At 28.5% G+C, this 14586-nt stretch overlaps 1 protein-coding gene across 2 annotated transcripts in view; it reads left to right on the top strand.

Annotated features, from left to right (window-relative positions):
• Positions 1–14586, top strand: part of LOC100161375 (calexcitin-2) — a 99569-nt gene that overhangs the window by 2442 nt on the left and 82541 nt on the right. The gene's annotated exons all lie outside the window — the stretch shown is intronic.

Genomic DNA, 14586 nt, shown 5'->3' with positions numbered 1-14586 from the left:
TTTATAAGGAAAAATTGATTAAGAAAGTGGTTGTTGTCTTTGTTAACTCAGTAATTAGCCAACAACCATTTTGCTTGTCTCCTTCACAATTTTGTCAACACTGCTTTTTTATTGTTATTTCCTTATCAAATTTAATATTAAAAAACAAGTACAATAAATTATTATGGCGTAAACGTATCGTGTTTTCAGTAGTTTATATTCAAAACCTTAAATATTGGCATTTTATGAACTGTTAATTTAAAATGTGACATGCAGTTATTATCTATTATTGTTCATCTTACGTTGCCTTTAGTTTTCTGCTTAAAAGGCATAAGTACCCAAAACAGAATAATTCGTTTTCTATCAAACAAATCATTTGTTAGCAGTACAATGGATTTTGAAACCCACTTTAAGGAAAACAGAATTACAATTTGAAAAAGGTCTTCGCGGTGCTATCAATCTAAATCTGGTATGTAGAGCGCTATAAAAGATATCAATGGAATTACATACACTTTTAGATGGTGTTTTAATATAAAGTATATAGAACGTTTATTGGCCGTCACTTGAAATTTTTTTTTGAAAGAAAAATATTTTCCTCTGAAAATCAAATACAAAACAGTTTTGTGAAATATTCTTTACATTTTCACAAGTGAGGCAGATGATTGACCAGAAGTAGTTTTTAATACGGGATGTTGACTCCACTGGTGTTGACCTTTTCACCTCTCATGTTGTCAAAAAGGTAGTAGGTAGTACCATAGATTTGTAAAATTGTTCAACAATAGCTGTGCGATTAATTAGATAAGCCAGATTATGGAAAACGTTTCTAAAAAATTGATATATTTATTTTTTTACAAGCATATTTGATTCGTATTTAAAATTGATATTTCTATATCGAACTTTAAAAAAATGTTGTTTTATGCTTCTTTAGTTTTTATTTTGGTAGGGCATAAAACGAAATTCCCTAAAGTCGATTTAACGAGAATACCGCGTAATTTTATTTAGTTAGTACTCGCTGCAACTCCCAACTTTTCTTTTCGTTATATACTTTCGCAGTTCGTTTGTATTATTTCTCCATTTATTATTCTCGCTTATTTTAGAGACGTACAACTGCAGTGGTTATTGCAATCAATTCACAAACGACTGTATTTTTTTTAAAAAACTGATATTGTTACAATATTGTTCTTAAAACAAAATACAAAGTATTACGGTACCTATAACAACAGTGTATTTCTGGATAAAATATTGACTTTTAAACTACACAAAAAAAAATGTTAAGTGCGCCACACTTGGGTTCTAGTTATTCCGTCTAACATATTGTATAGTCTGCATATTATAATGTGTTTTAGATTGAATGTTTTATGCGCAAAACATACAATCATATATAAATTCACGAGTGTGTGTATATTTGGTTAATTTCTATTGGAAGGACGAGTGACGATAACGTTAGTCATAAATCATCAAGACGTGTCCACATAATATTGTGAGTAATAGTGAGATGCAAGTAATGAATGTATTGTTATTATACCGATTGCCAGAAAATAGTAATTTTTTTTACATTATTTAACATGATGTGTGTTAAATTTTTCGATTTTAAATAGTTTACAGTAATGAACGTTCAACTTTAAAATAGCTATAAATGGCCATACCACAAAATAACACCTTTAAGTATTAAAATTAAGTGTTGGGTGCGACACTATTAATCGTCAAATATTTACACGGTGCATAATAATGTCGGTCAATTAGTAATAAAACATATTTTTAAGTAACATAATAGTTATTAAAATTCAATTGACATTAGGTATTCATTTTTTTTATACAAAATATATTTAAATCCATTTTTTTGCTGCTAAGAATTATTGCCTTCGTGACCAAATCGTATGCTGGACAAAAATATTATTTCTTCTACTATTTTGACCAACAATCTAACTTAAGGTTTATCAAATTATAACGGTTTTAATTTAATTACTAATTCATTATGATTTATTTAAGATTTAATTATTTTGTACGATATTTTAAATTAAAATTATTATAGTAACGTCACAGTAGCCGATATCTAAAATTTAATTTAAGTAATATTAAAGTAAATATAATATAAAACAACTCGTGTCAATTTCTTAAAAGGAGTGTATCTAGAATAAAACTCAAGTACCTATCAGTATTTTGAATGTGGAATTATTTCCAAGATGGTTAAATTATATTTTTAGCATTAAAACTTTTTTAAACAGTCAAGTTAAAAAAAAAAAAATAACACTGTGAAACGAATAAATTGTTTGCTCCGTTCAGAATCTGTATGGTAGTATACGATTAATCGTAAACATTTTTTAGTCTAAATATTCAATTTTTTCCGCGTAAAAGTTCTTATAGTTACAATATTATAATATTATTCATAATGCATATTATTTAGGATAAAAGATAAATAATTTATAATAGTGGTCGTTTAAAATGTTTACACTCTACTTAAAAATGTATACACAAATTATTAATTAATCACGTTATTGGTCGTTTAGCTAACGGGCAACAAGGGATGGAAAAAGTCATAGCATTGAAATTACGATTACAGAATAGCTTTGGGAAAGTGGTTAGGTCAAGCATTACGTACTGTGGAGGTTTTATAAAAGGATTTCCCTCTATATCTGTAAAAAAAAATCCACTTAACACTAAATGCGTTTTCATTGAATTAAAATAGACAGAATCCAAAGCTATATTTAATTGAAATATAATTACAGAGTATTTTCAAAGAATTTAAGGAAGTTTCGTTAAAAGTTGACCACATTTTCTACTAGGTATTAAAATGTATTATTAAAAATCGATTACATATTTTATGTATCGCACTTAATTTATCAAAATCATTTCGAATTACGAAAATTTAATAAACCATCCGATATTGAGCATACATATGGTAGGTACACACCTAACCTATTATTAACGCTGATCGATTCAAAGCGAATGATATTTTCATCTGGTGAATAAAGACACTGAAAAAGTTCTTTTGAACTACCTAACATAAACTTAAATTTAACCTGCTGTGTAAAGTGCAGCAGACGAATCACAATTATTTGATTACATTTAAACATATGTATACTATGCAAATGTAGTTGGAGTGAAAAATGCAGAGAATAGTGAGATGATTTTTTTACAGTGCGCCGTTCATAGAAATATCGGAGGCAGACATTATTTTTTTATAGAATAATATAGCGTGGATTGTATTACATGATATTCCTAATTATTAGTTTAAAAAATAAAAACTGAAAAGATTTTTAAATACAGCCATAAATTATATAATATGTCCATGACAAATTTATAAAGAACGAACGTGTATGTGTATACTGATTTATTTAACAAGCCGTTGTTTGCTTTAAACGTATCAAAACGACACCCAATTAGTTTGTTATATGATATATATTATAAACATATTATATTATTACAGTATTATTGAAACCGTTTAGCGGTGGGTTGTTAGTCATAAACATAATATACTATTTTTAGTATTTTTCTATAAAAAGTATGAACAATTATTATACCTACTCACTGATAGTCGTGCGTATGTCAAAACACAATTTCTTATTTTTTGATTGTTATTTTTAATTTAATTATTTGTCCGTAATATAATACAAATGTTTGTTCGAAAATATTATTGTAATTTATGAAAACTCTAAGACACATTTACCAAACGGACCAACAAAATACTTACTAAGTAAATATAACAAAACTATATTAGTTCAAGAATGATTTCATACTTAAAATTATGTTATTTTTTCATAACTATACTGAACAATGATACGTCTTATGAATTTACACGTAACAGCTGCGCCGTGCTTTAAACTATATAATTTGGTTTCGAATCGCAATTTATATTCACTTGTATTTACATCGATTATTATAATATTTAAGACATGCGTACCGTTAATAATAATTGGCAATCAATAGAATAAGTAAATTATGCCCGGAATAACGCAATAATACATTTATATTGGAAATTGCTTCCCGTTTCTTTGGCGGAAACGTAGGTGTAAAGCTAAAACTAGTAAAACTGATAACTGGATGTGTTAACAATAATATAATAGTGATTAATAAAATATAATAATATTATACATAATATTTAAACCGATCACCGTTAACACTTGTTGATAATTAGCCGCCGCGCACTTCATATTGAATGGCATGTACTGTCAAAATAACAATAGATCAATATTTACCTTTATTATAACATTCACGAAAACCCCTCGTGATCTATACGTACGTTATATATTCCCGGTACAATAACAAGGGCTGTAGTTATGAATAAAAACAAACAGACACTAATTAAAATCGTTGGAATGATTGTTATTATTTTATAACAATAACGGGTGTATTAAAATTCATAACTTAATGTTATATTATACAGTGTTTATATAATATATAAGTGTATGTATAATTTAAATATGTGTTTACACAATATATTATATAATAAACATATTGACGAAGTCAAGTGACTGAAATATAGGAACATTTGAACAAATTAAGTATTTTTTTTTTTTACCATTTACCAATTTAAATAATATTACGATTTACGTAAGTACCCATATCGGATAGGTACCTATAGGTACTTATAATTAAATATCAATCATTTTTTACTGCAGAGTTGTTGTTTTATTTTAACCTGTTTCAATAATAATTATAAACGTTTACACGATTTAGACGCGGATCTATAATGGGATAATTAGGTAGGTACTTATTATTAGTTATTTAGTACTCACTAATAACAATAACAATTATGATAACTGTTATATCGTCTTAATACACTATTTACGTTTTTTAAAGTAAGCTAGTATTAAAAATTAAAATAGTAGATGTGTCATATTGTAAATGTCGTAAACCACAATATATTCTTGTGCTATAATTATTTTATTCTGATAAACTTACGCTGTATAATAATAATAATTTAATATAATGTGTGAATACTTTCGATAGTTTCGATGCACTCTATCTGAATGTTTTATTATGTTTTTATATTTGAACTTTGTATTGTAAATATAGGTCTTAGAAATTAAAATATTAAATTGAAATGTACAAAGTAACATTAATTTGGTAAATATAAATGATATGCAAAACAAAAACACATAACAAAAATTAAATATATAACTTGTGTCCTGTATATTATATCCATGTTCAAACAATTATAAGATAGGGAACACAATATTTTTTTGTTGGGTAGAGAATATATTTTGGATGTTGAAGGTATGAAGACTTAAAAATTACAATTTATAGCTAGGTACATGATAGTGATAATTTGGATGAATTGAAGATGAGATGGCTTATGTCACAGATGGCTGGGTTGTTGTGGAGACACGGGAACTGAGATGATACGTTGTGGAGTGTAGTGGAGGGGAATTGTTCGACAAGAGCTTAAAGTAAAAGGAATGAGATGAATGTCATTATGTTATTTCTACTTGTATAATTCCTTAAAATACGTCTATAATATGAAACTCAACTCAATACAAATAGTTTAAAATATAAGACATGGTATTAAGTACACTTCAGTTAATTCTATTTCGTTTGTTATAAACATGATATATTTTGTCCCGTTTATTGAAATTCAGGGCTCTGGCATTATGAACAATACAATATAATAATATTTAATATTTTCCTTTTTACAGTTATTCAAATTTGTTTTTTAAAACAATAACTTCCATACAAGCTAGATTATAATGAGTCCATTGATTGATTGAAAATCCAATCATATTAGCTTATCTACTTTTAACTTAATAAACGACCACTAAAATAAATTTGTTAAGATAGGACTTATGATAAACTGAATAACACATTATTCTGTTTTAATGATATATCTCACATGGTTCAAAAAAATCTAAAAACATACAATATAATAATTAACGAGTTTTTGGATGATACATCTTTAGACGAATATTTGGACACACTCTCTGAAATGTCATAAATATTTAAATTTTTTTAATAATATTTTAATTTTTGTATTATTTGTAACAATTTGTTTAACTTTTAAACCTAAGGAACCTATGTGTGGTTAATTGTGCCAAATGCACATGTTCTAGCTGTGGATATTTTCTTGAATATAATTTTCTTTATATTATATGAGCGCCAGCATTGCCGTATTATGGATACGCGTTATTTTAATACCTCTTTTATTCACTGTTGTCATCATTATTAATATACGAAGACATTCGATCCAACAATAAAATGTATCGGTTTTCCTGTTACGCCCCGCAATCATTCGAATATTTAATGCTGTGTTTATATATATATATATTAATTTTTTGGTCGTATAGCATAATAGAGTTTGGTTCAATACACCATAATTATCTATAATGACCGTACAATATCGATTAGTACCTAATGCTAGATTAAAAAAAAAAAAACTTTATAGGTAGTCTCAGAAACGCATAATATTGAATACACCGCGACGAGCCCACAACAGGTCGCGGGTGTTTGACCCGCAGGATTTGATTAATTTAATTCCGCCGGGCCGCGCATTTAACCTAAAGCGGCCAAGAGCTTCCGCCGCCCTCTCCCCTAGATAACCCTCATTCTCTTATCGTCACCCTCTCCCGCTCACCCATATCACTCTGTCACTCACGCCCGCCGCATCTACACACCTGCCTACCCGTTTGGTCGCAACAGGTAAAACTTTTAATGTTTTGACCTCTGATGGCAACGGCTATATTATAAAAGCACAACAATGCAAATTCCATCTACAGAGCTGACGCGCGTTAGGCACTGTATAATACTGAGTTCTTTATATTATGGCCGAGTGATGCGAATCGTCCTGTACGATTAAAGCTACTGCAGTATTCATAATATGCAACCCGAGGCCTACAACTCCGATGAAGTGTCGATCGATATCGAGATACGAGAGAAGGTGCACTGTGAATATAATATATTATAATATTATTACAGGCTAACACGTGCCCGCGTGACATCCACATCATATGTCATCAGTTGACCAGAACCCCCTCCCCTCCCCAGAGGGTAGCAATCCCGTTCTCGACGAATTGATCCCGAAAAAATTTTTCACTGCCCAAATGTCACTACTCCACGGCGCCGTCCGTCGACCAAAATGGCTGCGAATAGTAGTAATAATAATAATAATATATTGGTATTTGGTAGGTAGCGGTGGTAGTCAGGGTAGGTCGTCTAAATGGATGTGGAATGTGTCACCTGTGCAACCATGATTTCCATCCGAGTTCTTTGACGCACATATACATTATACATACTCAGATACCTTTGCATTAATAATTATAATAGAAAAAATATCCGATTCGATTTTTCACAAAAACCACCCACGATTTTCCGACGACAGGTTTAACACATAATAATATATTATATTGTCGTCCAAGTTGAATAAAATATACGGAACAGCTATAACACATTAATACGTTTTACAATTAAAAATCCTTTAAAAATAATATATCAACAGTGAACGGAGCAATATAAATTCTTATTTTTTTTTATTATTGGTTAATATTAACGCAAAAATAAAAAAGGAAAAGTGAACGTGGGCGCATTCAAATATTTAAATGTATACTTATCTTTCTCGACTTGTATGACGTTGTGAAATCATTGATCATTAATTTTCATACAAAATCGACGTAATATTATCATCTCACACACGTTTTTTGTGGTTTTCACGAATTTCCTCGGAAATCCTTAGGTTTTTTTTTAAAATCATGTAAGCATCGGTAAGGTATCGGCTATATCTACTTGGCTTTTTTTTTACGCTGGACAAAATTCATCTTTCCCGCACTTCCGAGCGCCTTTTTGAATTTGGCACCTACGGATATCGCATGACTTCGAAAGCATATTAAAAATTATAATATAATAGTATTATATGTTCGAAATCAGCACTTTCCGCCCGACGTCGCCACGGTGGACATAATATACTCGTATTATATCGATGGTCATGACTTTTTACGTCCGATTTATTATTTATTCGGCCCGTCGCGTGCACGCTGGTCGCCGGAGCAATCAATTATTATTATTATTATTACGATGTTTAACATGCGCGCACGGTGACGTGGCCGAATGGGCTGACGTGCCAGTTCTCCATAATATCCGAGCCATCAGAGCCGTCTATACTACCTCTTCCGACGGCCGCTCAGTCGACGGTCAGCGGAGGTAGTGCCGGGGTGGGTGTTGGTGGGTGGGTCAGGCCTAGCCAAATTGTTATTGTGTCGAGCGATTTATGAACTTCGGCTTTTAACGGGGCAACAGCTGGAGATTTATGTCGTCGTCGTCGTCGCCGCCGCCGCCCGTCACTCTCGCGCCGTCACGTCAGCAGTATTAAGCTTGTGCGCCGAAAACGGTTTCACGTCGGCGTGGAGTTGATAATAATATTATTATTTAGATACCGCTCGCGTATACCGTTTTTTTATTATTTTTTATTATTATTTTTGATATTTTTTTATCTTATCGAAAACAGGATTGACGTGCACGACGACGATATGATACGCAGCGCACGATACTGTGTAGGTATAGCCGGGTAGTGACATCAGCCGCTGCAGAGCTATTATTTTGCGATAATTAATATTGATCGAGAAAAGTACGAAGTCATATTCTCGACCGAAATAAATAAATTAAGAATAATGATATTACCGTAGTTGATTGGTGATTATTAAGTTTTGATTTTTAATTCTAATTGGATGTACCTACCTACCTACGCGCGTACAACTGACTATACCACCACTATTATAAATACAACTTACGCATGATAACCTCCTAGTTAGATTTTTAATTAATCATCAAAATTAATTAATTTCAAATCTACACTGCACAGTACACATGCCTAACTACCTAAGTAGTAAATAAATATAAAAATATATAATTTATACGTATTATATATATTTAATTGATTATTTAAATCCATATATTTTAACTAAAAATATATTTAACCCAACATATTTTTTATAAGTTGGTTGTATTAGTGATAGGTACAACTATAATATTATGAATACAATTGAAGTATTTTACACGAAAATCCTATTGTTTACTTTAAGGTGTTATGTTTAATAACTATAATACTTTAAAATTTTAAAGGTTCATTGCTATTGATTAGATTTAAATGCATCGCGCATATAATACACCAATATTGAAAGCTATCAATGTATGTATAACGCTCCTAAGTGGTACAATAATTTTATTTCCCAAATATAATTTACAAGAATAAAAAAGGAAAGGCGATCTGAGTGGTTTTGGTGGTGGTTTGCAAGATAAAGAAATCGTAATAAAAAAAAAAAAATTACGTCAAATACTTTACTGACAATTTATGTGTTATAAATCTTAGAACGTTTTATTTAATTCATGTTCATTTATCCGACTTGATTGTTTTTTTTTTTCAAGACATTGAGTAATTTAACTGAACATTTAATACCCACATAGACTTAAAATATATCACCTGCTGACACAGTCAGGCCCGTTCTGTAAAATATTGAGGTTTACGTTTTATTCGATTTATTTTTACATTTTATTACTTACATTGTCTAATAAATATTGTCTTTTCAATTTTTTTTTTAAGCTTTTAATTGGTACGATAATGATTTTAAACAATGTAGTTTAAAATGTTCACATCTCGTGTTAAGTTAAATATAAAATGAATATTTTATATTTTAGTTAAAAAAATTGTCCTAATTTCGTTAAGTTATTTGAAAAAGCTTTTTATGATTACTGTTTAGGTCAATTAAGTCGTAATAAATAAAACTGTTTATCTGGTCACAAAAATCTTTATATCATGAATTAAAAATTATATAAGTGATTATATTTTTATGCCATTATGTATAATGAGTTGTTAAATTGTATTACATCATGATAAAACACCTGTTTTCTTAAGTTAAACACTATACTATTATTTTATAATAGGTACATAATTCCAAGAATACAATATACGTATATAACTTTATAACATATAAAAATATCAAGAAGTTTTTTTTAAATATAATATTATATATCATCATAAAATATTTAAAGGGCACGAGATCTATTGAATTTAGCTCGAGGATTTTTTTTTCCTTCAATTCATTTTTCTTCATAACATGCCCGGGTAGTTTTGTACAAGAGATCGGTGCCCTGTACATACAGCTGGGCACGCGGTATTATATAAGTCACTTCTTTTTTATACGCAGAAATTCAATTCAAAAACCATTCGGCTGCTTGTGTCCTCCCCTTGCTCTGTGCATTATGCTCGCCAGTGGGGAATGCACATTTTCAAAGGTTTACCGAAAGGCTGAGAATTCCGGTATACTGCAACGAGAAACATTTGGGTTAATTTAAAGGCGCCGTCGTGAAATATAAGCAATCCGAGCACATGTAATAATGTAAATACTCAGAGCTGAAATTCCAAAGATTCGGTTTTTATTTTTACGAGATATTATAAGTAGGTACCTACACAGCTATTAATATAACGCGTGGTGCATTTGTGTCCATCCACCCGTAAAACCTTCCGCGAAGGAGGCGTCTTTTTAAATTTGTATAGCTGACGGAAACCTAGAATTTGAACCTTGAATAAAAAAATAACGAATTACATTTTGAATAGAATAAATACTGAAAGTCAACATTACTTCTTTATTTATCTAGATAAATAAGAGATTAAGAACGTAATATTGTTTATGTGTAAACTTATAAAAAACAAACAAAAGTATTACGTTATTTTTATTTAAAAACTAAACAGAAACAATATCATTTTATTCTTTTTTACGTAACTACATTATATTAAACCTATTTTTTTATTGTAGTTAGTAATCGGAAAACTAAAAGATATTGTAGAATAATATTTAAAACTACCGTATATTATTTTATGTTTGTATCTTTCCTATATATTAAGTAAAACTTAACGTAATTAAAATTTAAGCTTAATGGTAAGATAACAATAAGTTTTAAGATATTAGATAAATGTCAAGTTATTTATGTTTATCGACCTCATGTTAAAATATTATGATTTGTTTAGATTTTTTAAATAACTATATATAATTATTTCTTGTTAAATAAATTTTTAACGTATACAAAATTATTGTTATAATTTATTATAACACTATTATTACTTACAAGTATTTAATCTTATTTTTTTATGATCATGTTTTACAGAGCACCAAACATGTTCACTCCAATTTTTTCTTTTAATAATGAATTTATTCAAGTTCTTATTTCTGGAACTTTTAAATAAACTTATTATTTTCTAATACTTACTTAAATGTTTTATACCATTTACGGAGTGTCCTGTGGCGATGGAAACTTCTATGCGTCATCGTTCTTTTTTATGAAAATATTGTTAATGGAAACTTAAATAAGTAGTTTTTGAATTATTTAATTTGTGTACTAATATTAATAGGTTTATAATAATGAGTTTGGATGGTATGGGTATGATAATTTTTAATCATAAGTACTTAACTAATATTTATCTGTTTAAAGTTTATAAAAAATCTACATCTGATTTACATTTTTATAAAACTATTTATAGAATAAATACATTTACATTATACAGTATCTATACCTAGACTATTATTATTATTGCATTCAAAAACCATGCACTCAACAATACCTAGGCCACTATTTTTTTTTAATTCAATATATTATATTTTTAAATGCCAAATATAAGCCAAATATTATTTTTGATAAAGCATGGAATTTATTTTATTTTAATAGTTGTGAATTAATTTTCCACACTACATATAAAGTTGTATTTTTAAAACAGCAGCATTGTCTGATGCCATATTTTATACTCGTAAATTAATACAGCAATGAGTCAATACTCATATATAAGAAAAAGAAAAAATAAATACCAAATAATCGAAACAATAAAAAATAGTTTACTATTAGTATTGTACCTGAATATTAAATCTAGGAATATATAGATAGAAAAAGCTGATTTAGTTTTTTTCCTAAGAATATTAATTATATCAGTCAAATATTATTGTTAGCTTTCAAATTAATCGAAACTCACTCAATAAATATAATTTTTAAAAGTTTGAATTCAGAATATTTTATAATTAATATGTTGTGATTTTATTAAAATCTTAAGTTTTAAACTTAATATTCCTATATGTATAAAATAGACAATGTATTCAACCTGAAATGAACAATATTATAATTAATTTCCAATTTTTTTTTTTAAGTAAATACTTTCTAATTAATTTTCTTTATTACTTCAGTTTTTAATATTGAAATGTACTGTTGAAAAAAATTAGTACTTATTACAAACATTTTTATTTAATTACATTTTGTAGGAACAATGAGTGTTAAGAAGTTCAAACAAAATTACATATAATTTCAAGTGTCTTTATACAAAAATTTTAGGTAATTACATTTTTTATGAACTTTAGAGTAATTATAATTTTATTCCAGTAAAGTCACATATAAAATATAAATATAACTGAAAATAACACAATAGTAGTCAGAGAAATTAAAATTCAGAATCGTTAAATTATATTTTTACTAAAGAGTATATTATTTACTAGGTCCAATTAATCCAAAACATTATGATTTATTATGTACCTTGGTCACGTGGTATTAAAATGTTAAAAGTAAACGTTGCCTTAAAAATATGACAACGATTGTATTGAAAATTATTAATATACTATAGCACTCGTTTCGCATTCCTCTTCTCGGCGAAAAAGAATTTAAATTATAAAGCAAAAAAAATTGCCTATTGCGGATACATTAAAAAACCATTTTTATGTCAGTGGTCATGGATATGTTATTTACAGGTCCTTTTAATTATACTTCTATAATTTTTATGCTATTTTGTGAAATACTTAAACAATAAATAAGCATTGAAATTCGAAAAACCACTTGTTTCAAATAAAACTGTAGTACCTATTTAGCTTACATTTTATAACAATTCAACTTTTGACTTTCTTAACAATGTCGAAAAAAATATTTTCCTAAAGCATAAGTTTTTTCAACAATGATTGTGCATTATTATATGGTACCTATAATAAAACCGATTCATGCATATTTAATTTAAAATCGTATCCTGCTTACAAGTATTTACTATACTTTTATCCAACTTTCGTATATTTATTATTTTATAGATTAATTATAAATTATAAGCGCTCATTACAAAATTGATTTTTTCATAAAACAAAAAAAATTCATATTCAAAAATACCAACTTTACCATCGATACACCATTTGAAATACATAACCTTAAAATGTTTATACACGCTACCGCATTAACAACTACAGTTGTAGTTTATGCTTGTTACAGCCAAAGAAGTCTCTTCTAAAATAATTTTGAATCTAAATCCTACGTTTAAATTAATCGAATCTAGTTAAATAAGCGAACCATCGTTTCAACGTAACATTTAATATTTAAAAAATAATATGTCTTGCATTATGAACATTATACTGTTGCTCACAGTTTAAACTTTAAATGTTTCTTAAAATAAAAATACTGATTTTTTAAAATCCTCGAAAAGTATATATTATACGCTCATAAAATAACGAAAATAATGAAAAAAAGATATCAGTTTTCCGCTTTCGGGATAGTTTGTTTCGTTGGAGGAAATATATAGTGATAAATCATACGGCCTCAGGATGGGGATGGAAATTAAAAAAAAGGATATATTTCTAATTGTTTTTTTCTGCTCGTCTTCCTTGTCCCAACCCTAACCACTGCTTGCGGCTTTACGAAATGAGACTCACTAATTACGAGGAATGCCAGTTTGCATGTCGCTATATATTTCAGCCAGTCTCTGGATAAGGTTCAATCGGAAGGAAAAACTGTTTTATTCGGCAAATGAACGCAGACGGTTGTTGTTTAAATAATTTGATCAACGACGGTACTACCCTATCCCTTCCAAACAAACGCTTGGTAAAATGTATTTTCGATTCGTTGGTGTTTTCTATAATTTTTTTTAATTAAATCTCTGCGCGTGTCCTTGTGACTAATGGCCCGTAAAATATGCGTCAGCCAGAAAATTATTAATCATTTTATTCGTTTATATAGAATTTTTCAAGTGGGGTACAAAAACCGTCAATTATTTAACTGGTAAGAAAGGATATTGCCTAACCTTTTACCCCAACACCTTCACCATAGGAATTCGTTGTCCAATTTGTGTAGAGATTTACAGCCGATAAAATTAAACATATACCTTAGTAACGCATTCAATAATTTAAAAATTTATATTTTCATATATATTAAAAAAACAATATCACTAAAAGTTTTCATACCACTTTAAAAGTTGAGAATTAACGTTTTACCCCCAAGTGTTTTTATTGTTTTGACGCGTCTAATAGCAGTGTAAACATGGGACAATTAATTTTAATTCATCGATACCAATCATAGTACCTATACAACCATAACGTCGTTTGAAAATGAGAAATACCCACCTAGTGAAAGTTAAAAATATAAAACTTTTTAAAACCTTACATAAATAGCAAATACCTACGTAGAGAACATAGTTGTCACTACCAGATTATTGTAAATTTTTTAAACATTTTATATATATATATTTTTTTTTATTAGTTAACCCGTGGCAGCTTAGGCCATTGGGTGTTTTTTTTTAAACTGTGGAGGAGGGTACCATAGTTATACCATTGTATAAAACAATTTTAAAATTAATCGACATTATTAAATAAATTGTATGATCTTGTTAGTTTATTTATG

This window comes from Acyrthosiphon pisum, chromosome A1 (genome assembly GCF_005508785.2).
Source record: "Acyrthosiphon pisum isolate AL4f chromosome A1, pea_aphid_22Mar2018_4r6ur, whole genome shotgun sequence".
Classification (NCBI taxonomy): domain Eukaryota; kingdom Metazoa; phylum Arthropoda; class Insecta; order Hemiptera; family Aphididae; genus Acyrthosiphon; species Acyrthosiphon pisum.
The sequence above is the reverse complement of the archived record's forward strand: the minus strand, read 5'-3'. Positions and strand labels throughout refer to the sequence as shown.